Source organism: Emys orbicularis, chromosome 18 (assembly GCF_028017835.1).
Source record: "Emys orbicularis isolate rEmyOrb1 chromosome 18, rEmyOrb1.hap1, whole genome shotgun sequence".
Classification (NCBI taxonomy): Eukaryota; Metazoa; Chordata; order Testudines; family Emydidae; genus Emys; species Emys orbicularis.
This window is the reverse complement of record NC_088700.1, coordinates 20,274,434-20,301,572: the sequence shown is the minus strand read 5'-3', so window position 1 is coordinate 20,301,572 and position 27,139 is coordinate 20,274,434. Positions and strand designations below refer to the sequence as shown.

Genomic DNA, 27,139 nt, shown 5'->3' with positions numbered 1-27,139 from the left:
GGCTAAATGGAAAGAAAGGGGAAGGGAGAGGGGACATTGCAGGAAAGGAGGCTGAGGGGGCAGGGTTAGGGAAAAGGGTAAGAGGAATAAGTGTGATGGTGAGGTTAAGAGACTGAGGAAAGGGTTGTGGCCAAAAGACAAATCAGCAGAGGGCAGAGAAACAGGAGGAAGTTCTGTGAATGGCTGAAGGTCCCTGCTTTGGCAGCTCCTGCAGCTGCTCCTAGTGGCCGGTGGTTTTGGCTGGTTCCTCTCTGCAGTTTTTCCACATGTGCTCACTGCAAAGGGATGCCTGGGAAAGCAGGAGGAACATGTGCTGCCATCTCATCATTGCTGAACAGGCCGAAATTTCATTTCTGAGAGTTTGAAGGAATATTTGTTGCCTCTGCTGGCGTGCCAGTTTATACCATCTCCGGTGCTATTATGGGCTCCCAGCCAATACATCCCATTGAGGTTTGAGGAATGGCATTTACTGTACCACCAGGCCCCCTTGTAAAGTGTAGCACAATTAATGGAACCTAGATCATTATCACGGTCTTTTGTTGTAAAGAACATGTTCCTGTGAGTTGCTAACGAATCACCTGTGATAAAAACAAAAAAGATCTTTTTACCCCAGTTGTTTCTTAGTTACTGGTTCTAGAGTAAGATCGTTCATTTCCCATGTCATGGGGTAAAACAAAGCCCTTGCAATACAAGCCGGGTGCTGCAGTAACATGACATTTCTCTGAGGAGAGAGAAGGGTGGGGCTGTTTTTGAAGCAGGGCTCAGAGGACCACATTCAGCCCTACCTATACAGGGAATTGGATCAGTTTAGAACAGGGCATCACCAAATATTCTTTCCTGTCTCCAACTATGTCCAGTAACTTGCTCACAGAGGATGTTTCTTCCTAACCATGTCGGTTAGGAGACTGATTTCTGCCCAGAAGGGTGAGGTTTTACATGCCTTATAATGTCTTGCCTAAGAAAGCTGGGAGCATTCGAATTATCCATATAAATGTCCCATCCTTTCCTGAATCCTACTGAATAGCTGGTCTTGATATACTGTGGCAATTAGTTCCCTGGGTTAATTAAGTTTTGCATATAAAAATATTTCCTTTATAAGTTTTAAATTTACTGCTGTTCACTTTAATTGGAGGTTGCCCTATGTTTGTATTAAGAGAAGGGTAAATGGGAGGAGCAGATTCACCCTCATTTGCCTCCTCTTCAGACTACACAGTCCCAATCTTTTCATTCTCTCTTTCAGTGGAAGTGTCTCCAGGCTTCTAGGCTGAGCGTTAAAGAGGGAGCCAGACACACAACTTCCATTACATTTCAATGGGATTTGGGCACCCTCACAGTCCTAGGGCTTGTCTACATGAGGCAGAAGTCCAGAATAGCTATTATAGAATAGTGCGAACACTTATTTCGTATGAAAAGTGCCTTTCTGTGGTTTAGCTTAATTCAGTGGATTAAACTGAATACACAATGGCGCTCTTAGTGAGTGAGAAGTGTGTCCACATGGGGCATTAGCATGGTATAGCTATTGCACTTAAATTCACACCCTAATTTATTTGCAATTACTTCTGCCTGTGCACAAGCCCTTAGGCTCCTTTGAAAATCCCAGTTTTAATCCTTTTTGTTGCTCACTTCTGAACCTTCTCAGTTTAGGTTGTATTTCTGAGTCATCTGGATCAGAACTGGACACACTATTCCACATCAGGGCATACAACAACATTGCATTATAACTAATTCCTTCAGTATTTGCTCTCATTCCTTAGGCATCCCAACACTTTGCTGCTTTTTAAGCTTTGCTGCATAATGAGTTTCATTGAGATGTCCACAGTGATGCCCAGATCTTTTTCCTGAGTGGCTGCAGCTGATTTAGAACCCAGCAATGTGTACGAGAAGTGAAAATCATTCCTTCTGACGTGTGTTACTTTGCATGGGTCAGCAGTGAGTTTCATCTACATCAACCAACCTGGGCTAGATCCTCTGAAGTTCCTCACACAACATTTTTTAAGATTATCAGATGCAGCTGTTGCCACCTTATTACTCAGATTTCCCTGTCATTAATAAACACATTAAACACCACCAGATCCTTGCAGCCTCAGAGTGTTAACATTTAACCACGTTCAAAATTGACAAGCTATTCCTTATTTTAGCCAACTTCTGTTCCATACTAATACATTGCATCTCACTCTATCACTATTTAGTTTCCTTAATAGCCTTTTTTTGGAGAGGTCTCAATATTTCACAGACTTTATCAAAGTCTAAATATATATTTTTATCCACTGTTTAGTTGACATGCTCAAAGAATTCTAAGAACATAAGAATGGCCCTACTGGGTCAGACCAAAAGGTCCATCTAGGCCAGTATCCTGTCTTCCCACAGTGGCCAGTGCCCCAAAGGTAATGAACAGAACAGACAATCATCAAGTGATCCATCCCCTGTCACTCATTCCCAGCTTCTGGCAAACAGAGGCTAGGGACACCATTCCTACCCATGCTGGCTAATAGCCATTGATGGACCTATGCTCCATGAATTTATCTAGTTCTTTTTTTTGAACCCTGTTATGGTCTTGGCCTTCACAACATCCTCTGGCAAGGAGTTCCACAGGTGGACTGTGCATCGTGTGAAGAAATACTTCCTTTTATTTGTTTTAAACCTGCTGCTTATTAATTTCATTTGGTGACCCCTAGTTCTTGTGTTATGAGAAGCAGTAAATGACACTTCTGATAGGGAAGACACAGCTTTCCTTTACAAGAGCCATGTCAATTTGTCACTATCATAACATGTTGGTTTACAGCTTCTATACATGTCTTCAGGTATTATTTCCATTAACGTACCTGGCCTTGTTTACATGGGGGACATGCTTACACATCTCTAAACCCTGAAAACTAACCCCAAAAGACTTTTCATTGGCTCAGGTTACCGCTGTGACTTCCCTTCACTTACATGACTTGCACATACACAGGAAAATATCTGTGTTCCTCGCCAGAATCATCTCCTAAAGTTCAAGTCCAAATGCCTTGGTATGCAGAATGTTTTTGTGTATCTGTGTATGTGGCCAAACACCTCATTTCATTTCTCATCCCCTTCTTTACAGAAGGCTTCTACCAATGCTGGCTGCCAGCAACAACGCAACCTAACTAATGAGGTAGCATTGCGTCCTGCGAGGTACCTATGACCTGCTATCTAGCTGATGGTGTGAGGTGGTAGGAGTAGTGTATGATTACTCTCAGCAAATAGGAGAGTGGAAAGAGAGCTTCTCTAAATGAGGCCAGCAGTTTATTCAACCCCTATGCTGGCAGAGTGGCTTAGACTGCCTCTATTTTAACACTAGAATGAATGCAACCTCTTTTCTTAATGAAGACGCCCCTTTTATGGTTTCCATACCTATTTCCCTCCCACTTGCAGAATCATTTCAAACTATTTTCACTGCAGACTTGTTGGAGGAAACTTTTTACACTAGTCCTATGACATTAAACCATCATAGGAGTAATCTTAACAATCCCAAATCTGACTTCATATGCATGAAAGAATCACAGGAAGCCTATTCTTTAACTAAATGATGATTGAGGCGGCATCTTCCCAGATTATGTCAGGGGTGGAGTTTTCAGATGCTGTAATTAACCATGAGCCTGTGATTTTCTAAGAGGCTAAACAAACTCAGATTTTGCCGATGGTGGGATTTCACATTTAGCCACAAGATCGTGTACATTTTAGCTCTATTTGCATGTGCTCCCTCTGGTATGATCACTGCAGAATGGGGCAACCACCTACCTGCAGTGCTGTTAATAAAGTCTCCTAGAATCAGCTTGTATTTCTGAGTCTCGTCTAAAATTTTGAATGACTTGTACTTGGCAAACACATGGTTATTTTCAAAATCTCGGAGGTCAATGCGCAGTTCGTTAGCTCCTGTTAAAGACATGAAGATTAGCAAATATTCAATACATTCCATTAGCATCTTGTATAATTTTGGGTTTATTTTTGTGTGAGCCTCATCTTCACAGGCCAAGCCATCAACTTATGAACCGTTGCTAACCCAGATACACCTCCCAATCTCACTTCCTCATTAGCAAAGTGCATCTACAGCTGATACTTCTGTTCCAGCTAATAGATCAGAATCTGGAGCATTCACCACTCCGTGGGCTGCCCAGAGTCAGTTCACTAATGAAGCAGCAAAAGGCAACCTCAGCACCTGTCTTGCCCCCACTGGTTAGCTGAGAATCCCTGTCACTGGAATTAGTTCACAATTCTGGATCTCAGAGTCAAATGGGAGACAAGAAGGAACCATTAGGAACATGGAGAAAGAGAGAGAGAGAATTTAGCTAGATTTGAAGCTGACTTATTCTGCAGATGCTGGGTAGATAGCTGTGTCTGCAGTCATACAGATGGACTGGTTATTTTGCTGGCCCCATTGAAGTCAATAACATTTTTGCAACTGACTTCAATGGGACTTCATCCATTGTCTCTGTAAATGACATGACATAACACTGCGTGGGTCTGAGTTACCCAAGGAGGGAGCGGGATTAGATTTAACATACGATCAGATGCTGGATATTCACTACTCAGTCACCTCTACCATCTCTAAATGTAACCAAGCTTACTTATAGCCAGCACAGCTAGAGAGTGTTACTAGTTTTGATAACTTTTCCTGGCAGGACTGTTCTATAGGGAATAACCAGTTTGGATTCGGGCAGCAGTTTCAGTGCTACTGGTGTGCTCCACCTTGTGCTAAACTTGCTTTCTTGGTTACAGCATTGTAGGGGGAAAATGTATCCATAATGTCTATACCAAGAGATGTTAATAGGTGAATATTGTCGTTCCCCAGCCAGAATTCTGTCAGCGAGCTTCCAAAACCCCTCTTGTATGAATCCCAGTCACGGAAAAAATCAACGGAGCCATCTGCCCGTCTCTGAAAGACCTGAGAGGAAATAAAAAACTCAGGTGGGAAACTGATAAAGTGAACCTGAAGTTTTCTGTCTCATAGCATCTCTGGAGAATTTCTGAGTGATGTGTGCTGTTAATAGGAATGATGCGTCTAAATGCATCATGCCCAGAACTGAGAATTTACCCATAAATGTTAGCATCTTACATCAGTTGTTCTATAAAAAGGAAACAACTGAAAGGCTTTCAGCAAAATTAAAATCAACACCAACTACATTGATCATTTGCTTGCATTTAGTTTTGCCTGTGAACAACAGGCTCCATGAGCTGAACCCTGAGAGGGCAGTGCGGAGAGAAGGTGCTGCAAGAACAGAGCATCAGGTAGGCCTACCAAATACCCACAACTAGAGTGACTTGCAAGGGGATAGAGTGAACAGTGGGACACATGCATGTCGCTAACCTCTGCAATAGGGAATTCTGTCTTGCTTTCATTTAAGAATTAGCCATCAGATAGTAGTTGGATTACATTTTACTTTCACTCTGACACTATGTTCTATGGATACACTTGCTTTTATTTACCTATATAAAACAAACAAACACTCTTGGAAAGAGTTGACTCCCACTTTGAGACATGAAGCTGTCTGACGAGCATCATTTCCTCAATTCTTACTTACAATCCAGCCTCCACCATCTGTGTCCATGTCACACAGCACACGCATGGCAGTGCAGCCTTTGGGATAGATTGTGTACCAGCCGCTCAGAATATTCCCTTTGGCTAACAGCTCCTTGCAGTTCCTCAGTCCTGGTCAGAGCAGGAATTTCAAAATAGAAATATACTGTAACAGAATGGCTTTCACTGAGCCAAAGGCATCTTATCCCCTGATATGATAACTGAGATTTGTACCATCAAATAAAAACGTTATCTCATCTCACCATTTATATCCGCACCATTGTCATCAGGCCTATTACTTAAGCCCTGACTCCCATTTAAAAAGACTAAAATGTAACTGATCTTCTTGGAAGTGAATTCCTCAGCATGGAACTGAAAACAGGATATAACGATTCATACTGTTATAGGTTGGCTTAAAGGCCCTTCAGCTGATGAGTGTAGCAGCTGCCCTTCATTTAGGTTAAACATAAGAAACAATAGCAGTTTAAACAGGGTTTCTCAGTGCATGGAGTGCAGCCCCTACTTGGGTCACCAAAATGTGCCAAAGGGTGATGCAGGAGGCCTGGGGAGGGGAGGCAGGATTCTCCCTCAGGAGGGGAGGTTTGCAAAGCCTGCCCCGCACTCAACCTGCAGTGGTGGCTCCTATCTCATCCTAATGGAGGGACACAACATCACACAAGTTTGGTCCAGTTACCTCCACGTCATGATAATGGAGGAGCTGGCCGAGCCAAATTTGCTTGTGTGGCACTGCAACCCCATGTACCCGGTCACAACACCTGGAGCGGGGAGCCATGCCCAGCCAGCCCTGTGGCACAGGAGTTGTGGAATGACAACAATTTAGCTATTTATTGAGTTGCAAGAGGCCATCAAGGTTTACAAACAGGTTCAGAACCACTGTTCTAAACCACAGTGGCAGTCAAGAATTTGAGCTATGTAGTCAGAGAGCTCTGCTGGGCATTGTCTTCGGGTAAGTGTGTGTGTGTGTGTGTGAGAGACACACACACACACACACACACACACACACACAAACGGAAGGACCCCAGGGCATGGAGAAGCAGAAAGAAAGCTAGGCACACACAGCCTAAACAAGCTGGCTGAAAATTTGGAGCTGTGAGCAAGAACACTCTCTCATGCTTTTTTATTCCCCCTGTGTTTGAAGAAGCAGAACTTTGTATGTTCTTTATAAATAAAGATGATTGCATCAAAAGGTACAAGACTCCATTGTCAACTTCTCCTCGTAACTGGAAATACCTGCAGTGCCCTGAACTTTGACTAGCTGCAGCTGCTCCAATTAAAAGGGGTAAAAATAAAATGGATTCCTACTATCTTTGGTAATTAACTCCCCTTCCAAAGGTAACAGACTCTCTCGTTATTGGCCAAATCCTGTTTGCCTTACTCTTGTGAGAATTTCAAGAAGACTTTTCAGGTTAGTAGGGCAAACAGGAGTTGACCTATTGTCATTAGCAGTAGCTCTATGTCACTACACGCCTTGAATGGGAACGAGATAACAGGCCAGTAATTAAAGCAAAAACTCACCTTCTTTACAAGCTGCATCTTCCAGATCCTTCAATGCTATGCAAGAAAAGGAACACAATGGAAATGGATTAAAAGCTGGAAGCAACTGTTTGTTTCGAACAGATGTTCAGACCTAACATATAAAAGTTGAATCTAATTATCTGATTTATCTTATTCCATAAATGCAGCAAGTTGACTATTCAGCAGCCCACCTCTATCTGTTAAGACTCATGTTAAAAGTAATTGGCCATTTTAACGGTTAACTTAAACAAAACACATTTAGTGTTAAACTTGATTCCTCTCTCGGTCATGCATAAACCACAGGTGGGAGCACTGAACTGGGGTGAAAGGACAAAGTCAGCCAAAACCAACCAGAGGGGATGCTATTTTAGGGCATGTCTACACAGCAAATGAAGGCAGAGTTGTAGCATGGGTAGGCATGCCTGCCCTAGCTTTAATCTACCTAGCACGGCTTACAATAGCAATGAAAATGTGGTGTGGGCTTCAGTGAAGGATAGCTGCCCCAGTAGAAGCACACTGGGGAGCCTGGGCAATGAGAGGATGCTGGGCCTGCACCAGCATCCCCACGGCTATTACTACCCACACTAGCTATGTTAAATCTAGCATGGATATGCCTACCCACACGAAATTGCACTTTAATTTGCAGTATAGATGTACCCTTATACTTGGTTTTAGTAAGTAGTGAGGACATTACAGAAGAGCTGCTCATAGAAAACAGAACAGGAGTACTTGTGGCACCTTAGAGACTAACAAATTTATTTGAGCATAAGCTTTCGTGGGCTACAGCCCACTTCATCGGATGCATAGAATGAAACATATAGTGAGGAGATATATATACATACAGAGAACATGAAAAGGTGGGAGTTGCCCAACCAACTCTAAGAGGCTAATTAATTAAGAAGAGCTATTGTCAGCTGGAGAAAAAAACTTTTGTAGTGATAATCAAGATAGCCCATTTAAGACAGTTTGACAAGAAGGTGTGAGGATACTTAATTTTTTTTCTCCTGCTGGGAAAAGAGTGATACTGGCAACTATATACCCATTAGTTTCAGCTCAATTAGCTGAAAGGTGTTCGAACAAATTCAGAAAGAAAGAATATTTAAAGACATGGAGATAAGTGGAAAATAGGATAAAATGCAAAATAAGTTTACCAAAGATGGATCATGCCGGACTAACTGGATATCTTTCTATGATAAGAGAACCGATTTCTTAGAGAAGAGAAATGCAGTAAATCGAGTCTATCTGAATGTCAGTAAAGCATTTAACATGGTATAACATGAGAAAATATTGGTTAAAATGGGGAAGATGGGGATTAATACAAGTGTAAGCAGAGTCAGAATGAGCTCTACCCTGACATCTGGTGGTGAGCTGTGGAAACGGACTTCAGGGGCTGATCTCATTTGCATGGGCACACCCACCCTGCCTAACATGATGGACTGCCTGCCCAAATGGTCACTTTGGCTGCTGTGGGATCCCCAGTCTCTTTGTTATTGGGGCAGGAGTAATAAAGTGGGGTTATCCTGGTTATGTGAATCAAGGACAGTAGAACTGTACTTGGCATTTTATGATGGAGGGACTCGCCCTCAACTAAGCAGCACTCGCTAGGCAAGGGACATGGGTTCCAAAACCCAGTGAATTGAGAGAGGCTGGGGTAGGTATGTGTACCTGGTAGTGTGGGCCCCTAAACACTACATTAATCCCTTCTCTCTCCAAAATAACAGAGCTAATTTTGACTCCATTAGGAGTCTTGTTACATGCTGTAAAGCTGAAATCTCTGATGCTTAGGCCTAAATATTAGATCTACTTTGGGCTAGTGGTGCACCAGCACTGAGGCTCCCCTACTACCAGCTAAATTCACTGAGAGCTGATGTCACTTAAGAGCTGTGTTAAGTGGGGGGGGGGGGGCTGAAGACAAGTTGGTGAGTGGCTAGCAGGGCAGCTGGTGGAGAGGCGCAGCTGGCGGTGAAGATTGCAGCAGAACCCCATGGAGAGGTGTGGTACTCGGCCGTCAACCCGAGCAGTGGAGCATGTAAGATGCCCCCCCCCCCCCCCCCGCATACCTCCCTCCACTTCCACCCAGGCTGGGAGGTAAACTCTGCAGATGAATTTCTGAACTCTGGGGGCTGCACTGACCAAGGTCAGAAAATATGGGTGGAGTGACTGCTGGGTTGCTGGACTTAAGAGCCTGAGGGGAAAAGATCACTGCCAAACTTACTTGGGAGTGGGTCTTTTGCTCATGATTGTTGTTATGAATCCTGTTTGTGGTGTTTCCCCAACATAATGCCGCATTGTTTCCCTCCTTTCTTAAAAGGCTTTTGCTACACTCAGACTCTGTGCTTGCGAGAAGGGAAGTATTGCCTCTTAGAGGCGCCCAGGAGGGTGGTATGTAATTATCCCAGGTCACAGGGTGGGGGCTCGAGCCGGTTTTGCATTGTGTTATTGAAACGGAACCCCTAGATACTGAACCCGGCCCTTGTTGCTGCCAACTCTGATGGGTAGAAGGGTTACACAAGAATTGCTAAAGAAGAGGTAATGGATTGTGCTGAAAGGATAGCTATCAATCTGGAGGGAGGGTACTAGTGGAGTTCCTCAAGGGTTGGTCTTTGGACCATTATAATTTTACTAATTTTAATATTTTCATTAATGAGTAAAGATCGGATTGCTGTCTAGAAATAGATCAGGGGGGTAAAAATCCAGCAGGGGAAGAGCTATTGAAGTCAAAGGGCAATATTGGCACAAGCATAAACTGATCAAGAATAAGTTTAGGCTAGAAATTAGAAGCGGGGTTCTAACCATCAGAGGAGTGACGTTCTGGAACAGCTTTCCAATAGGCATAGTGGAGGACAAACAACCTAGCTAGTTTTAAGCTGGAGCTTGATATGTTTATAAACAGGAGTGTAGGATGGAGTTGTCACAGCAGGGGAGTGGACTCAAAAAGACACAATTAAAGAATGTACCACCTTCTGGGTCATTAAGTTCCCCGTTTCAAAGAATTAACCAAACCTCATCAAGTTAAGTCCTTCTCTTTTCCAGACATGTGTCTGAATCTGCCATAACTCCCAATATTGGCAGAGCGGAATGTTTTAGAAATGGTACCAAACATCCTAAGTTAGAGGATATTATAAAAACCATGAATGTGGCCTGGTGACAGGTTCCAAAAGTCCTTAACTCCACTCCTCTGGCTGCTATTTATAAAACAGTCTTAGAGCCCAACTCCATTGAGTGGTGACTTCAGGAGGAATTGCAAAGGAGCACGGCATCTTACCAGAGGCACTTAGCACTCTGCTGAGTTGACTTTGGAGTGCCTTGTCTCCACTGTGTTCTTACCTTTGCAAAGCTCAGTGCCCAAGGTAAAAAAACCATGGGGTAACTAATATATGTGAGCTCTCTCACTAACAGCACAGAGAGATAAGGCACTGTGGTTTTGCTGTGAGATAGCTAGGTGAGGTGAACCATGGGTGAGGTGGGGTTAGAGCTAACCTTGTCCAGTTACCTCATGGTAAACACTACAAGTGCCTTGACTTCACTGAGGTTTTACAGCGAGATGGCTATTGCATGACACAGACCTTTTTGCCAGTGAAGAAAAGCCAGAGTCCTTGGACTAACTGGTCCACAGTGTGGCACATGGCAATGTATAGTAAGTTGCAGCAGTTCACTACTGGACCTACCATAAAAACTCAAGCAGTACCCTACATGATAGAATGTTGCATGCAGATTTGTTACTTAAAAGACACCAAGCAAATGATTTGCAAAAATCAGAGATAACAAAAGTGGCATCTGTGGAAACCCTGGACGAATCATAACTAAACCAAAGCACCCCGTACAGTAAGATAGAGAGAGAACAAATCTCATTGCCTCAGACCTTATTCTTGTTACACATCTACACCTTGGTGTGGCACAACAGTAACATCTCAATGCAAGGGGGGAGAATGTGCTTCCACTTTGCACATCCAAATCTCAACTCACTCCTGCAGAGAGGCAAGGGGAAGGAAGGTTCAGCGACCCCTGTGAGCTACCACATCTCTCCCCTCCCATGGGTAACATGAAGGTCCAGGGCCATGCACAGTGGGTAAAAAATGTTAAAGAGTGACATCTGATCAAAACATTCAACCAGTTAAAAGCACCAATTAAGGAAGAGAACAGATCAGCTCTAGGAAGGATTAAATGCCCATTAAGAGGGTCCAGGTTAAAAAAAAAAAAAAAAGGTTCGATTGAAATGGCCACAGAAAGAACCCCTCTCATTTCTCCAGAGTTTCTAACCCCCCCACACACACGGATTCTGGTGGAGCAGGGACCAGGAATTTAGTTTGAATCTTTATATAATTTTTGAAGATGAGGCAACATTTGGATGGCCACAGGCAGAGTATGGCATAGTATGCAAAGAAATTACTATCAGTAAGTTTCCTGTGTCATTTAAAGCACTAGCACTAGAATATCAAACCTGACATGTTTTGATGAGTTCAGAGATGCTCACCTATTTTTGCTGATGCTCCCGGGTCTCCTTTGATTCCTAAAATAAAAACACACAGTCAAATCCTTGCATTACTTGGAGCCCACACGTGGATGGGCTTGGGGCTGTCAATTACACTGTGGTGTAAGAACATGGAGAGTTTTAGCAGAGACACTTTAACCCCTTTGGGTGGTTCACAACTGAAGCTCTTGTGGATCACTCTGAAAAAACAACTTGATCTATCTGGTAGAAGCTGCTTTGCTTGTCAAATGAGTCATATTTGTTATATAGATGTTAGTGTCTATGTTAGTGTGTGTTGTAAGTGGCCAATAAAAAGAGACCACCACGTAGGATAATATGTTAACATATTGAGAGGTTTCAGAGTAGCAGCCGTGTTAGTCTGTATCCTCAAAAATAACAGGAGTACTTGTGGCACCTTAGAGACTAACAAATTTATTAGAGCATAAGCTTTCGTGGGCTACAACCCGAAGAAGTGGGTTGTAGCCCACGAAAGCTTATGCTCTAATAAATTTGTTAGTCTCTAAGGTGCCACAAGTATATTGAGAGGGTTTGCTCCAAAGCAGGATGTTTGCTCAAACACACAAATGGGCAGAATAAGCTCCAAAGCACATAGGCAGATCTTCAGGGCTATTTCACTGGATTCATGCACAGGTTTTTAAACACAATGGTCCTTGTTCACACTAACAGCAAAATTTTTAACATCATGTTTGTTGACATGATAATACATGTTTTCCTAGCGTAGAAATTGACAGACAAGTTTTAAAGGCATCTTTTTAGTAGGGTTGCTAACTTTCTAATCCCACAAAACTGAACACTCTAGCCCCGCCCCTTCCCCAAGGCCCTGCCCCCCAGCTCACTACAATCCCCCTCCCTCGGTGGCTTGCTCTCCCCCATCCTCACTCACTTTCACTGGGCTGGGGCAGGGGGTTGGAGTGCCGGAGGGGATGAGGGCTCTAACTGGGGCCAGAAATGAGGGGTTCAGGGTACGGGAGGGGACTGCGGGATGAGGCAGGGGGTTGGAGTGTGTGGGGGTGGTGTGGGCTCCATCTGGGGATGCAGGCTCTGGGTGGGGCCGAGGATGAGGGGTTTGGGGTGTAGGAGGGGGCTCCAGGTTTTGGGGCAGCTCAGGGCTGGGGTGGGGGGCTGAGGCGCGGGGTTTGGGGGTGGGATTACCTCCAGCGGCTCCCGGTCAGCGGCGCAACAGGGGGGCTAAGGCAAGCTCCCTGCCTGTCCTGGCAATGCGGACTGCGTTGCACTCCGGAAGCAGCCAGCAGGTCCGGCTCCTAGGCGGAGGCACAGCAGGCGGCTCTGCACACACTGCTCTCGCCCGCAGGCACCACCCCCAGTGCTGACTGGAGCCGCCAGGGTCCCTTTCCGACTGGGTGTTCCAGTCGAAAACCAGACACTTGGTCACCCTACTCCTTAGGTGGGCCAAAAAACATAAAAAACACAACCTATGCAAAGTACTGATGTGCACCCATGAAAATTAGATTTAAAAAAATGTAAAAGGTTGGGTAGCCAGAAAACACAGATAATGAAACTATTCAAATATATCTTAGAAATACAGTAACACATGCACTGGTGTTGGAGCCAAAGGATGAGGTAACACACTACATGTTAGTGAAGTCCCAACTCCTGGAGTAACACACAGAGTCTGTAAGAGAAGGTGGGGTGAGGAAGGGGGGATGCAATGAAATTAACGAAGACAATGTGACTTCGAGGGACCGGCTGGGACTCTGACTGGACCGATGGCCTTAACATTGAGAAGAAGGGGCCAAACATTTCAACTTAGGTGCCTAAAGTTTGTCACCAAATCCTCATTTGGGCACCTCAGTAATTAAACTGATTTTCCCTGGGTGCCCAACACTGAGAGCTCAGACCAACTTGGTAGGTGCCTAACTTTAGGCATCCCGGTTTGAAAGTCTTGACCTAAATCATTATTTAGGAACCCCAGTATAAATTGCCCAGATCTGGAATTAGGAACAAACCACAACTGGACTGACCACTGCAGCTCTTCACTGTTAAGTACCCAGCCTCCCAGTGGAATCCCCAAACCCTGTGGTAATGTCTAGGCTCCTTATACAATGCATGGGGAGAGACGGGCACCTGACAATGGGATCTACTAAAGCCAGCATGCTGAGTGGGGAACAGCCTAAGCTAGCCAATAGCAGACACTGAGGGGATGGTGTGTCCCCTAAGCTCCACCCCTCTCAGGGACTTAGGTGTCTAAATCCAGGCTGGAAGGAGGTGCCTCTCTCTGCTTGCGATCCACAGTTAGAACCATCTCCTGGAGTCAGGGCCTGAGACGTCTCTTGCAAGAACAGTGATGCACACCTAACTCCACTTAAAAGGACTGAAGAGGGGTCACCTTCTAACCTTTAGCCCAGTGGTTAGGGCATGCACCAACTCCCCCCTCTGTTTGATAAGAAAGGATTTGAACAAGGGTTTACCCACCTCTCAGGTGAGTACCTGAAACATTGGACTATAGATTCACTCTCTCTCTGGCCCCGTGAGGATTTAATCCTTTAATACAAAGTGGAACAGCTTCAACATTGAGAAAGCCCCGCATCAGGCAATCCTGCAGTCCAGTGGCCAGTGCACTTTCCTGAAGGGCATGAACCCCAAGTTCAAACATCTTTGCCACAACCAGCAGATGGAGGAATTGAACTGGAGTTTCCCACATCCCAGGTGGGCAACTTAACCATTGGGCTAAAGGTTATGTGGAGGACCACCTCCTTCCTCTCCTCCGTCACCCCTTATGCTCGACCAGAAGCACTATTCCATACTTGGCAGTTTAAGCTTTTTGCCAACTTGACAATATTGTTAGAAATATCCGTCTAAGGCATGTTCATGTCTCACCTCTTCTTATTTTATGATTTCCTCTGGTTTTCTGGAGGGAGGATAGCCTTGTTTTCATCCACATGACCAGCACAGCTCAGCTGACGCGTTTCTCAAGCCCTCCTTGCTCCCGGAGGAATTGTACTGGCCTCTAAGACCATGTCTATACTAGGGCTTTATATAGACTGGGATTTCCAGGTGTGATGTTAGCACATCCTGACATGTTTTAAAAGTCTAGTGTAGGTAAGGCACTCTGCCTTTAACATGTGTTAAACTGGTCAAGTTAAAACCTTCGGGGGGGAGCCTTGATGAGCTAACAGGTGTTAAAGCTACAGTCCTTGTCTACACTAGGATTTTAATACATGTTAACATGTATTAAAAACACAGATTTTTTCCTAGTGAGGAAAAGACCCTGGTGACTGAAGAGCCCCAGTCTGGCCCCGGGTATCAGTGAAGGGTTCAGTACAGGGCCTCAGGAGATGCTGTTCTCTTTTGAAGATCGGGGAATCCTTCACAATGGCCTTCCCTCTATTGAAGATGGCTGGACATCACCCCTTCCTATATTTTAGAAATTCAGCCGTGATTGGCTTACAGTCTCCTCTTGCTGTATATTATTTAAGTAATCAAAACTAACAACTCTTCATTTGCAACTTTATGTCCCTTGGTCCCATCATTCCAGGATTCTCCCCAGGAGTTGCTTCTCCTGAAATCACAGGTGATTCTGAGTTACTGACACAATCTCTCTGAAACAGAGAACCTGGGCCCGATCATGCAGCCTTAAATCACGGGCAGTTGCTTTCAAGGGAGGATCTGGCCCTTGAGTGGTGCTGTGCACCTATTAGTGTCAGACCCTAAAGCATCTGTATTGCCCTCCAGCGTGAACTATCTGAGGTCTCTCACCTTTCGATCCAGGGAGGCCGACATCACCTCTCTCTCCTGGGGGAAGAAGAAAAAAAATGTTTGAAAGATTTAGCAGACACACAGTATTTGGTGCTTAGATACTATGAGCTCAACTGTGCCTTGCAGGCCCTGCCCTGCACGGGGGGAACTACAGAGTTGCTGTGCCCAGTGGGAATTCCAGGATGCATAGCACCTCAGGGGGGCACATCATCACCCAGAGATCCTGGAGAGAGCCAATGCTGTGACACCCTTGAAGAAGATGCAGAAATGCTCCCCTCAGTGGCTGCTCAGTTCTGCTGGCTGTTGTGGGTAAGACAACAGGTCAGTGCCCTGACCCACAAGCTTGTCAGAAGTTAGCACCCATAACGGCACCAGCCTGGCAGATTCCTTGCACTCCCCATAAGAGGGCACCAGGGTAGAGAGATTATTTTTGCCTTCCAGCTCTGTTGCCCATCTGCCTAGGGGCTGAGCACAATCATGACCTATGGTGATTGGGACGTTAGAGGTACAAGACAAGATAAATTGAGAGGTGATACATGAAGTGGTGTAAACTACCCTGAGTCAGAGGGTATAAGTAGGTGTAAGGGAGACAAACTCTGGCCATGCCTACACCACAGGTTATGTGGAGGACCACCTCCTTCCTCTCCTCCGTCACCCCTTATGCTCGACCAGAAGCACTATTCCATACTTGGCAGTTTAAGCTTTTTGCCAACTTGACAATATTGTTAGAAATATCCGTCTAAGGCATGTTCATGTCTAACCTTTTTTTATTTTATGATTTCCTCTGGTTTTCTGAAGGGAGGATAGCCTTGTTTTCATCCACATGACCAGCACAGCTCAGCTGACGCGTTTCTCAAGCCCTCCTTGCTCCCGGAGGAATTGTACTGGCCTCTAAGACCATGTCTATACTAGGGCTTTATATAGACTGGGATTTCCAGGTGTGATGTTAGCACATCCTGACATGTTTTAAAAATCTAGTGTAGGTAAGGCACTCTGCCTTTAACATGTGTTAAACTGGTCAAGTTAAAACCTCGGGGGGAGCCTTGATGAGCTAACAGGTGTTAAAGCTACAGTCCTTGTCTACACTAGGATTTTAATACATGTTAACATGTATTAAAAACACAGATTTTTTCCTAGTGAGGAAAAGACCCTGGTGACTGAAGAGCCCCAGTCTGGCCCCGGGTATCAGTGAAGGGTTCAGTACAGGGCCTCAGGAGATGCTGTTCTCTTTTGAAGATCGGGGAATCCTTCACAATGGCCTTCCCTCTATTGAAGATGGCTGGACATCACCCCTTCCTATATTTTAGAAATTCAGCCGTGATTGGCTTACAGTCTCCTCTTGCTGTATATTATTTAAGTAATCAAAACTAACAACTCTTCATTTGCAACTTTATGTCCCTTGGTCCCATCATTCCAGGATTCTCCCCAGGAGTTGCTTCTCCTGAAATCACAGGTGATTCTGAGTTACTGACACAATCTCTCTGAAACAGAGAACCTGGGTCCGATCATGCAGCCTTAAATCACGGGCAGTTGCTTTCAAGGGAGGATCTGGCCCTTGAGTGGTGCTGTGCACCTATTAGTGTCAGACCCTAAAGCATCTGTATTGCCCTCCAGCGTGAACTATCTGAGGTCTCTCACCTTTCGATCCAGGGAGGCCGACATCACCTCTCTCTCCTGGGGGAAGAAGAAAAAAAATGTTTGAAAGATTTAGCAGACACACAGTATTTGGTGCTTAGATACTATGAGCTCAACTGTGCCTTGCAGGCCCTGCCCTGCACGGGGGGAACTACAGAGTTGCTGTGCCCAGTGGGAATTCCAGGATGCATAGCACCTCAGGGGGGCACATCATCACCCAGAGATCCTGGAGAGAGCCAATGCTGTGACACCCTTGAAGAAGATGCAGAAATGCTCCCCTCAGTGGCTGCTCAGTTCTGCTGGCTGTTGTGGGTAAGACAACAGGTCAGTGCCCTGACCCACAAGCTTGTCAGAAGTTAGCACCCATAACGGCACCAGCCTGGCAGATTCCTTGCACTCCCCATAAGAGGGCACCAGGGTAGAGAGATTATTTTTGCCTTCCAGCTCTGTTGCCCATCTGCCTAGGGGCTGAGCACAATCATGACCTATGGTGATAGGGACGTTAGAGGTACAAGACAAGATAAATTGAGAGGTGATACATGAAGTGGTGTAAACTACCCTGAGTCAGAGGGTATAAGTAGGTGTAAGGGAGACAAACTCTGGCCATGCCTACACCACAGGTTATGTGGAGGACCACCTCCTTCCTCTCCTCCGTCACCCCTTATGCTCGACCAGAAGCACTATTCCATACTTGGCAGTTTAAGCTTTTTGCCAACTTGACAATATTGTTAGAAATATCCGTCTAAGGCATGTTCATGTCTAACCTTTTTTTATTTTATGATTTCCTCTGGTTTTCTGAAGGGAGGATAGCCTTGTTTTCATCCACATGACCAGCACAGCTCAGCTGACGCGTTTCTCAAGCCCTCCTTGCTCCCGGAGGAATTGTACTGGCCTCTAAGACCATGTCTATACTAGGGCTTTATATAGACTGGGATTTCCAGGTGTGATGTTAGCACATCCTGACATGTTTTAAAAATCTAGTGTAGGTAAGGCACTCTGCCTTTAACATGTGTTAAACTGGTCAAGTTAAAACCTCGGGGGGAGCCTTGATGAGCTAACAGGTGTTAAAGCTACAGTCCTTGTCTACACTAGGATTTTAATACATGTTAACATGTATTAAAAACACAGATTTTTTCCTAGTGAGGAAAAGACCCTGGTGACTGAAGAGCCCCAGTCTGGCCCCGGGTATCAGTGAAGGGTTCAGTACAGGGCCTCAGGAGATGCTGTTCTCTTTTGAAGATCGGGGAATCCTTCACAATGGCCTTCCCTCTATTGAAGATGGCTGGACATCACCCCTTCCTATATTTTAGAAATTCAGCCGTGATTGGCTTACAGTCTCCTCTTGCTGTATATTATTTAAGTAATCAAAACTAACAACTCTTCATTTGCAACTTTATGTCCCTTGGTCCCATCATTCCAGGATTCTCCCCAGGAGTTGCTTCTCCTGAAATCACAGGTGATTCTGAGTTACTGACACAATCTCTCTGAAACAGAGAACCTGGGCCCGATCATGCAGCCTTAAATCACGGGCAGTTGCTTTCAAGGGAGGATCTGGCCCTTGAGTGGTGCTGTGCACCTATTAGTGTCAGACCCTAAAGCATCTGTATTGCCCTCCAGCGTGAACTATCTGAGGTCTCTCACCTTTCGATCCAGGGAGGCCGACATCACCTCTCTCTCCTGGGGGAAGAAGAAAAAAAATGTTTGAAAGATTTAGCAGACACACAGTATTTGGTGCTTAGATACTATGAGCTCAACTGTGCCTTGCAGGCCCTGCCCTGCACGGGGGGAACTACAGAGTTGCTGTGCCCAGTGGGAATTCCAGGATGCATAGCACCTCAGGGGGGCACATCATCACCCAGAGATCCTGGAGAGAGCCAATGCTGTGACACCCTTGAAGAAGATGCAGAAATGCTCCCCTCAGTGGCTGCTCAGTTCTGCTGGCTGTTGTGGGTAAGACAACAGGTCAGTGCCCTGACCCACAAGCTTGTCAGAAGTTAGCACCCATAACGGCACCAGCCTGGCAGATTCCTTGCACTCCCCATAAGAGGGCACCAGGGTAGAGAGATTATTTTTGCCTTCCAGCTCTGTTGCCCATCTGCCTAGGGGCTGAGCACAATCATGACCTATGGTGATAGGGACGTTAGAGGTACAAGACAAGATAAATTGAGAGGTGATACATGAAGTGGTGTAAACTACCCTGAGTCAGAGGGTATAAGTAGGTGTAAGGGAGACAAACTCTGGCCATGCCTACACCACAGGTTATGTGGAGGACCACCTCCTTCCTCTCCTCCGTCACCCCTTATGCTCGACCAGAAGCACTATTCCATACTTGGCAGTTTAAGCTTTTTGCCAACTTGACAATATTGTTAGAAATATCCGTCTAAGGCATGTTCATGTCTAACCTTTTTTTATTTTATGATTTCCTCTGGTTTTCTGAAGGGAGGATAGCCTTGTTTTCATCCACATGACCAGCACAGCTCAGCTGACGCGTTTCTCAAGCCCTCCTTGCTCCCGGAGGAATTGTCCTGGCCTCTAAGACCATGTCTATACTAGGGCTTTATATAGACTGGGATTTCCAGGTGTGATGTTAGCACATCCTGACATGTTTTAAAAGTCTAGTGTAGGTAAGGCACTCTGCCTTTAACATGTGTTAAACTGGTCAAGTTAAAACCTCGGGGGGAGCCTTGATGAGCTAACAGGTGTTAAAGCTACAGTCCTTGTCTACACTAGGATTTTAATACATGTTAACATGTATTAAAAACACAGATTTTTTCCTAGTGAGGAAAAGACCCTGGTGACTGAAGAGCCCCAGTCTGGCCCCGGGTATCAGTGAAGGGTTCAGTACAGGGCCTCAGGAGATGCTGTTCTCTTTTGAAGATCGGGGAATCCTTCACAATGGCCTTCCCTCTATTGAAGATGGCTGGACATCACCCCTTCCTATATTTTAGAAATTCAGCCGTGATTGGCTTACAGTCTCCTCTTGCTGTATATTATTTAAGTAATCAAAACTAACAACTCTTCATTTGCAACTTTATGTCCCTTGGTCCCATCATTCCAGGATTCTCCCCAGGAGTTGCTTCTCCTGAAATCACAGGTGATTCTGAGTTACTGACACAATCTCTCTGAAACAGAGAACCTGGGCCCGATCATGCAGCCTTAAATCACGGGCAGTTGCTTTCAAGGGAGGATCTGGCCCTTGAGGGGTGCTGAGCACCTATTAGTTGCCCTCCAGTGAGAACTATCTGAGGTCTCTCACCTTTCGATCCAGGGAGGCCGACATCACCTTTCTCTCCTGGGAGAAGAAGAAAAAAAACGTTTGAAAGATTTAGCAGACACACAGTATTTGGTGCTTAGATACTATGAGCTCAACTGTCCCTTGCAGGCCCTGCCCTGCACAGGGGGAACTACAGAGTTGCTGTGCCCAGTGGGAATTCCAGGATGCATAGCACCTCAGGGGGGCACATCATCACCCAGAGATCCTGGAGAGAGCCGATGCTGTGACACCCTTGAAGAAGATGCAGAAATGCTCCCCTCAGTGGCTGCTCAGTTCTGCTGGCTGTTGTGGGTGAGAAGACAGGTCAGTGCCCTGACCCACAAGCTTGTCAGAAGTTAGCACCCATAACGGCACCAGCCTGGCAGATTCCTTGCGCTCCCCATAAGAGGGCACCAGGGTAGAGAGATTATTTTTGCCTTCCAGCTCTGTTACCCATCTGCCTAGGGGCTGAGCACAATCATGACCTATGGTGATAGGGACGTTAGAGGTACAAGACAAGATAAATTGAGAGGTGATACATGAAGTGGTGTAAACTACCCTGAGTCAGAGGGTATAAGTAGGTGTAAGGGAGACAAACTCTGGCCATGTCTACACCACAGGTTTTCCCCCCCTGGTTTCTAGCACTAGCGCATCCCCACATGAGCAACTTTTCATTAAAAAACACCTGAGACTTGTCTACACTAGAACTTACACCATTACTAGCACTGGTGGTGCTGCTCTGGTGGAGCTTTACAGGTCCACATTTTCTAAGAGAAAGTTACTTTTGGGGAAATTCTGCACTACTGTGTGCATTCATAATTAATAAGCCATGCATATTTTTAATTTTTTGCAGCTTTTGAAAAAAGCTTCTGCTGAAATGTTGCTGCAGTTCCACCTTTTGCCCAGCAGAGGGCGCTGTGGCTCAAGAACAGCAGCAGCTCCCAGCAGAAAATAATGTCTGCATTTCTGCCTTTTGCCCACCAGAGGGCGATGTGGCGATAGACCACAGCATCATCTCCCGGCCAGCTAATGAAGAGAAAGAGCCTGCCTTCCTCGCAGCACCTGTCAGGCCAGGTCAGGAGACAGGGGTTATGGAGAGACAGACAGCTTGGGGTGCTGGGGGGTCAGACGGGGCTCATAAGGGCTAGTGGGGGAGGACACAGGGGGGAGGGAGGTGCAGGGCCATATGGTGATGGGGGAGGGGGTGCAGAGCTACATAGGGACAGGGGAGTGCCTGGGTGGGCCACAGAGATATGTGGGGACAGAAGGTGGGGGTACAGGGACACATGGGGCAAGGGGTGACTGACTGGGGGCACAGAGACACAGGGTGGCTGAGTGGGGAAACAGACACATAGGCCTGGGACACGGGGTACAGGGACACATAGGGACGGGGGAATGGGTGTGAGAGTGGGGATGGAGGGACACGTGGACAGGGGATGGAGGGACACATGGGGGTGCAGGAACAAATGGGGACAGGGGGCAGATGTGCCTGACTGATTGGGAGAGGCTAGGGGTCAGCCAGGGTCTGCATGGGGGAAGCGCCCTAACAATCCATAACCGCCCCCCCCCCCCAAAAAAAAACCTGTTCCATACTTTTCCCACCCATACCCAACAACTCTACAAGTTCACACCCAGGCTCCTTCCCAGCAATGTACTTACCTCTGCTCCTCTGTTACCCCTGACTCCCCCAAGCTTTTGAGGGGTGCGGGAAATACGGTTCTATATTGTAGTTTAAATGAATAATTATTACTCGGAGTTCTGTATTAATATGCCTAATAAGGAATCTATTTGTCAAAAAACGTTTCCTGAATCTTTTTTGTTGTCTGTATTGTTACAGACGTACTTGCTGACAGGTATTTTGAAATAAGTGAGCAAAAATAATTGAAATATTGTGTTATTTTGACATATAAAATATGCAGAATTTTAAAATATTGTGCCCAGAATTTTTAATTTTCTGTTGCAGAATTCCCACAGGAGTAGTAAGTGCACCTTCAGGAACAATGTGTGAATGAGAGTAATATAGTGAAACAGACAGGCCAAGGTAGCTGGAAGAAGGTATACATTACAATGGTAAGATAAAGACAGACTACCTGAGATGCACTTAGACTCACCTCTGAATCAGGCCCATACTCTTTGCTGTGGTGGTACATGCACAGAAATGAGGTTCCCTAGTGACCAATATTTTTGGCCACATTTTCTTCTTTCCCCTTTCTACAGTTTAACCCTATTGAGTTCAGTGAGGTTTTAAACCTGTGTAACAGCGGGTACATCCACATTACAAATGAAGGTGTGATTGTAGACCAGGTAGGTGGACCTGGATTAGCTTTCATCTAGCTAGTGGGGGTAATAACAGCAGTGGAGACATAGCAGCATGGACCCTGGCACAGCCAGTAACCCAAATATGTACCCAGAGTTCCCAGTGGGTTTGTACTGGGGCCACTAGTCCATAAGCACCGACTCCGGGGCTGGAGCACCCACAGAGAAAAATTTGCAGGTGCTGCACAGCAGCACCCACTGGCAGCCAAGCTTCCCCCGTTCCCCAGCCAGGGCCGACCCTTGGGGGGTGCAGTGCCTGGGACAAATCAGCGTGTATGGGCCCCCCATGGGGCAGGGGGCGCACTGGGTCTCCCCTAGGGGTGCTGGTGGGGGTGATGGGGCTCCAGCTGCTCCGTGGAGCGAGGAGGTTTACCTGGAGTAATTCGCACCCACTGGTGGTCGGATGTGCCTGTCCGCTGGGTGCTGGTTCAGCCTCCTGCCCAGCCTGGGACCCCCCACACTCCCCGGCCTCCCCATTCAAATAACGGCAGGGCCAGGGAGCTGCATGTGTAGCACCCTCCTGCCAGAGCTCCCCTGGGCCAGGCAGGGGCCCAAGAGCCCAGGGAGGAGGCGAGGGCCACGCCATCTGTGTGCAGGTGCTACAGGGGAGCCCAGCTGTCTGCGCACCAGCGAGAAACCCCTGACCCGGGTCTGCCGAGCCCCCCTCCCCAGCTATGCCAAATGGTATGAGCCGCTGGGGGGAGTTGTGGCCAGACACACCACACTGCCTCCTGCTATGCTCACTGCTCAAGGCAGACAGCTGCTGTCCTCACCCCATCTGACACCGTGATGTCGAAGCGCGGGGCCCCCCAAAGCACGGGGCCTGGAGCAGTCGCCCCGATTCGCCCACCTTCATCTGCAGTGTAGACCTACCTGAAAGGAGGATTTTCTCCTTGGTCAATACCCATTATGGCACATACGCCAAGCAGAGGAGATGCAAATCATTTAAAGATCTTTCATTGTGATTTAAATCATGCAGTGAATGGACATAAATAACAACTCTGTTCATTCCATTACCTTTCTCCCCAGCTGGTCCTGTTTTTCCAGGGATCCCCATAGCACCTCTGTCCCCTACAAAACATAAAAGGCTCTGAATTAACATTTTAAAGATGCTCGTGGGGATGTATTTTAAGGGTAAAGTTAGGAGGGAAGGGGGCTGGGAAGTCAATTCCTCCTTTCCCCCTGCAATTCAAATGAGAAAATGAGGGTTAAATCAGAAAACACACAAGTTTAAGGGTTCAGCTAATGTGGTTGATCACTATCTTCAGACAGATGGGAGGAGTAGCACAGGGTTGGGAGGGATAGCTCAGTGGTTTGAGCATTGACTTGCTAAATCCAGGGTTGTGAGTTCAATCCTTAAGGGGGGGGCCACTTAGGGGTCTGGGGCAAAATCAGTACTTGGTCCTGCTAGTGAAGGCAGGGGGCTGGACTGGATGCCCTTTCAAGGTCCCTTCCAGTTCTAGGAGATAGGATATCTCCATTAATTTATTTATCCTGGATTCCATACTAAGGCAAAATTCTCATTGAGCTTCAACTGCTGTTTGTCTCCACAAGACATACAGGATCAAGCCAGCGGCTTGGTGAGGATGTCATGCAACCAGCCAACCAGAAGGCCACTGGCTCAGGTTTTGTCCTAGCTGTCAGCTGGCTTGCAAATCGATGGCCTTCAGCAGATCCAAGAGTGTGTGTGCGCGTGTGCATATGTGTAAGTAAAAGTAGGGCAGATCCTGAACAATCAAACATGAGGGGAAATACAGAGAAGATGCAGCTGATGCTATGTATTACCCCAATCAAGTTGGGAGGCTTTGTCAGTCCAAACCCTGGTGATGACTGGAGCAGCGAGGGGCTCCCTAGCCAGACTACCTTGCCATGGTGAACGCCCTTAATGCACTGAGGAGTTACCATGGTGCATCATGGGAGACGTAGTCTGACAAGGGAGCCTAGCCGCCAGAGAATGGGAGCATGAGGCAACTGTACTGCAACTCCCACAAGGCAACATGGTGGCATTTTCAGATGAAAATATTTTGGGTTTCGATTTTTTGCAACTCAAAACTGTCCATGACAAAAGCCCATTTTCTGACCAGCTCTCGTGCGGCTCCATTTACTGCAATACCCATTTATACCAGCTAAGGATCAGAGCCCATGTTCTGGTGTCTGACTCTGTGTTAGCCCTGCTGCAAACACACTAAACTCTTGTGTCCTTGGACACCTCAACTTATTATACAGAACACCACAAGAAACCCAAACGTTGGTGTTTGCTTAGAAAACAACAAGATTTTTGTCCTGACTCTCCCAATTGTTTTATGCAAACTGAATAACAAATAAATCCCCTAAATCAAACAGCATATTTAGTGTACAATGGAAATAATGTAAACTGTCCAACATACCAGCTGTTAATGCATCATATTATAACTCTGCTGTTTCTCATCTGAGTGATGCTAATGGATAAATTCTATGAACATGATATCTAGGGTTGCCAACCCTACAGGAATGTCCTGGAGTTTCCAGAAATTAAAGATTATGTCATGTGATGAAATGTCCAGGAATATGTCCAATGAAAATTGGCAGCCCTGTGAACATCCCAAACAATACATCAGCCAAACACTTTTTTGGCTGGTATTGAAAGGATTAGTTTGAATAATCAACTACATTTCCATTTTAAATCATCTCTGTATATAATCATATAGTCTTTTAGTATCTGTAACCTGGTAAATACACGACTGATGTTTCCCTACACACCTCCATGCAAGTGTCTGATGTTCCATCCGGACAGAGAAAAGGAAAAGGATATTATTTCATTCAGAGCAGGGACATAATGAAGCTCAAGTCCCTCACCACAGGCTAAAAGATCTGCATTAGGACAGAGATGTTTTAGACATCACCAGCCATATCAGATTCTCACTTAGCCCCTGGGAACATACCTTTCATTCCTACAGCTCCGGGTTCTCCCTTGGGACCTGCGGCTCCAGCCATCCCAGGGCGTCCTTGGAAAACAGCGAGTTTGTCGGAACCATTGAGACCCACAATCTTGACCTCTGAGAAAAGAGATGAAACAATAAGTAACATGTGACAGAGTCTCAGGATGTGGAATATTCTGCAGATTCCAGTGTGGGAGGGAAAACTTCAGCAAATGGGAACCTACAGATCTCATCTATTGGCTGGGAGTACAAGGACAGTTAACCAATAGTTTAAGCAAATAAAATTTGAAGTTGTCATTTAGTTGAGAATAAAAGAACCTGCATTTTTTAAAGTTACACTTTTTGGTTTTAAGTTTGAGATGAGGCAGCTAGGAAGGTGCTGGATGTTTTAGGACAATATTGTAGTTATGTTGCCTTCTGCAAATATTTGGTATTATTTATATTAGTGACGTCCAATTAGAGATCTGCACATACCTGTGCCTTATAAACAAGCATTCATTAATGCTGGTTTCTTGTTTTTGAATAGGAAGCCATGAGAGATCCAAAATCTCATTGGTTCTGCAATGCCTGAGGTACCATCTGGTAAGTCAAAGATGAAGTTTCTTTCCATACTAATTAGGAAAATATGAACCTTGAACAAAATTTAGAAGTGTAGATGTGAAAGTGTCAGTGTGAATTTTAATCAACATTGCAGAGTCTCATACTCAACTCTACATTCATGCCAATGCTCTGAACAGCAGCACAGCATTTAGGCACCAAATGAATGTCATTTTGTGACGGTCCCCGAGACTAGATATCCGGTAATACACACACGGCAGCAATATGCTAAATGTATTATAGTACTAATTAGACAAAAAATTCTTGTAAAAAAAGAGAAGTCCCAGCTCTAAAATATTATAGTGTCAGGATTGTCATTTGGTAACTAGCAGTTCTATAGTCCATGGATCTGTACCAGAGAAGAGTTCAACATCAGGTAGGACAGGATGGAAGCTATAAGTCAACAACTCACTGTTAGTAATAACCAAATAATTTTAAGGAAGGCAGCGACCAATTCACCACAGATGAATCTGATCAGTTCCGCTAGTTCTGCAGAGTATGGCTTGGTAATGAGTCTGTTAAGAAAAGCTGTTACTGGGTTTGTTTCCGACTCACCTGGACAGCTGTCCTCATCCATGCAAACTGCTGCTGCTATGCAGAGTAAAGCAGTGAGGGTTTGCTGGGCAGCTCTTCCCATGGCTGGTGCTGGTCTCTGCAACAGCAGCTCCACTTAGCCTCTTCTCTAATTAGCATCTGATCCATTGGTGCCTTTTATAGGCTAAACAAAAACAAACTCCACCTCTTAAATTCTCAACTCCTCCCACCCATCCTCCACTTTACTGCTGTTTCTGCTGAGATTGTTCTATGGTTTCTCTACTTTAGCTCCTCCTTAGGGCCTGGTGTAATATTTTTAGTCACTCCCTTGTTCATTAGGACTGGGTTTCCTTCTGTAACTCGTTTCAATGATTTTTCTTTCAAGCCGAGACTCTCATGGTGGAGGAGTATTGGTGGGGTCAGTATCCCTCAGCATGATGCAAAATGCCCAGATCCAAAAAAGTGGGATTTAAAAACCCCCCAGGACGTTCAAGAAATTAAAATTTTATACAAATCTCATGAAGGTAAAACTATTCTTAACCTCTTGATACATTATTATCTTCCATCAGGGCATCAGAGTTCAGAGGGAAGTTGTTGCAGATAGA

The 27,139-nt window shown here is 45.7% G+C and overlaps 1 pseudogene; it reads right to left on the bottom strand.

The window, feature by feature from the left end:
- Positions 1 to 324: 324 nt before the first annotated feature.
- Positions 325 to 26,702, bottom strand: LOC135891172 (ficolin-1-like; annotated as a pseudogene).
- Between the last annotated feature and the right edge of the window lie 437 nt (positions 26,703 to 27,139).